The sequence below is a fragment of the Elephas maximus genome, chromosome 16 (assembly GCF_024166365.1).
Source record: "Elephas maximus indicus isolate mEleMax1 chromosome 16, mEleMax1 primary haplotype, whole genome shotgun sequence".
In the NCBI taxonomy this organism is placed as follows: Eukaryota; Metazoa; Chordata; class Mammalia; order Proboscidea; family Elephantidae; genus Elephas; species Elephas maximus.
Genome location: NC_064834.1, coordinates 24,019,069 through 24,021,489, shown reverse-complemented (window position 1 = coordinate 24,021,489; position 2,421 = coordinate 24,019,069). Strand labels below are relative to the sequence as shown.

Here is a 2,421-nt window from a genome sequence, read left to right as displayed (position 1 = left end):
GAACTATGACATAGAGTCCTGAAGAAACTACCTGTGGCCTTGTCCCTGGAGCTTTGCCTCTCTAGGCCGGTAGAGCCTCTTTTCCATGGTCCTGCCTGTCAGCGCTGTTTGGGGTGGAGGGGTGGGGGTCTACTGATGAGGCTGGGCCTCTATCGGAAGGGTCAGTCTTCCAGTTGGCCACCGGTGCAGGGATGGCCCTGGCTCCCAGAGCAGAGGCTCTCACAGAGGCTGGGGCTATGCCCGTGTCCCATGGGCTGGCATGGCAGGCCAGTTCCACCGCTACCTGTGGGACCTATTACTGATCCTGTAGCCTATCATGCTCATGCAGACTGTCTATTATGGCTCATTGGGCCTATGGCTAGCTCTAGTAGACGGGCTGGTATACACCTGTCCTTTGCTGGACCAGATGTTCAAGGCAGAGATCCTGGGCTTCTCCATCCCTCCAGGTTGGTTCTCCATGATGCCTTTCATCCTCAGTGCCTTCACCTGTGCCCTGGGCTTGGTGTACTTCATTCAGTGAGAGAAGCAGTGCCTGGATTTTACCGTCACTGTCTATTTCTTTCACCTCCCAGGCTGCTGGCTTTATAGCTCCCCTTTCCCCTTGGCTCTGACCTGGTGGTTTGTCCAAGCCGTGTGCATTGCGTTCATGGCTGTCATCGGAGACTACCTGAGCATGCAGACAGAGCTCAAGGAAATCTCCCTCAACTCAGTCCCTAAATCCAAAGTCTAGGATCAGGCCCTTTGGACACCCTGCTGTGCACTTGGCCTCCCAACACCTTGGGTTGCTCAGACCTTCCAGATGAGGCCCAGTCCAGTTTTTACAGGAACCCTGGCAATGTGAAGTCTCTGTTAGTATGGGAGAAGTAGTGAGGCCCATGAAGAAGGCAAGGAGCAGTCAGGTCACAGCTGCTGAAACTTTAGAAGTTGAGAGGCCAGGAAGGGGACCTCTTCGAGGGTAATAATAAAATTGGAACCATGTCACTTTTGAGCCAACATGCCAGTCACCAGCCTGCACAATCAAGACCTTAAAAATACATGAAACTTGGCATGTGTTCTGCAGGGAGCAGGTCTTTCTTTTCCCTAGGGTCTGTACAGACTCACCAGAATTTCCAGCGCTTCTTTTTCTCATTGTTTTCTCCCACGTGACCGCAGTATATAATTCATATAAATTTCTGGAGATTTCCTGAGCTGATCAGCAAGATTTCCCTTTTTCCTAGGTAACATTTTGATCTTTAGGATTCTGAGGAATTAAAGAGCATATATGTCAAAACCAAAATAGTTGAAAATCATGTTAACTTTTTTATCCTTAGCACCAAGAAACAGACTTCAGATGTTAGAGACTTAAAAATGAATGTGTGTTAATGTGAATGTATGTGTGTGTATGCACACACACATATACACAAATATGTATGTATTTGAGTATGCATGTATACATACATGAGTGTGGTATGTGTGTATAAATTTAATGTAGTTTTTTTTTTCTTCAATTGAAAACTCCCTTTCTTCGTGAGAAAATGTTATGGTTGAGTTTCCATAAAAGCCTATTTAGCTCTTAGGGTTTAAGTGAAATATTGCATGTTTTTATTTGAAGATGTTGTTACTGTTGTTGTTAGGGGCCATCGAGTCAATTCTGACTTATAGCGACCCTATGTACAACAGAACAAAACACTGCCCAGTCCTACGCCATTCTCACAATTGTTACTATGTTGGAGGCCATTGTTGCAGCCACAGTGTCAATCCATCTTGTTGAGGGTCTTCTTCTTTTTTGATGACCCTCTACCAAGCATGATGTCCTTCTCCAGGAACTGGTCCCTCCTGATAACATGTCCAAAGTATGTAAGATGAAGTCTCGTCATCCTTGCTTCTAATGAGCATTCTGGCTGTAGTTTTTCCAAGAAAGATTTGTTCATTTTTCTGGAAGTTCATGGTATATTCAATACTATTTGCTAACACCATAATTCAAAGGCATCAGTTCTTCTGTCTTCCTTATTCATTGTCCAGCTTTCACATGTATATGAGGCAATTGAAATCACCATGGCTTGGGTCAGGTGCACCTTAGTCCTTAGGTGAAATCTTTGATTTTTAACACTTTAAAGAGGACTTTTGTAGCAGATTTGCCTAATGCAGTGAGTTGTTTGATTTCTTGACTGCTGCTTCTATGGGTGTTGATTGTGGATCCAAGTAAAATGAAATCCTTGACAACTTCAATCTTTTCTCCGTTTATCATGATGTTGCTTATTGGTCCAGTTGTGAGGATTTTTGTTAGCGTTATGTTGAGGCGTAATCTGTACTGAAGGCTGTGGTCTTTGATCTTCATCAGCAAGTGCTTCAAGTTGTCTTTACTTTCAGCAAGGAGAGTTGTATTATCTGTATATTTCAGTTAATGAATCTTCCTCCAATCCTGATGCCCTGTTTTTCTTC

The 2,421-nt window shown here is 44.2% G+C and overlaps 1 pseudogene; it reads left to right on the top strand.

Annotated features, from left to right (window-relative positions):
- The first annotated feature begins 259 nt into the window (after positions 1–259).
- On the top strand, positions 260–730 carry LOC126059930 (protein SYS1 homolog; annotated as a pseudogene).
- Positions 731–2,421: the final 1,691 nt, after the last annotated feature.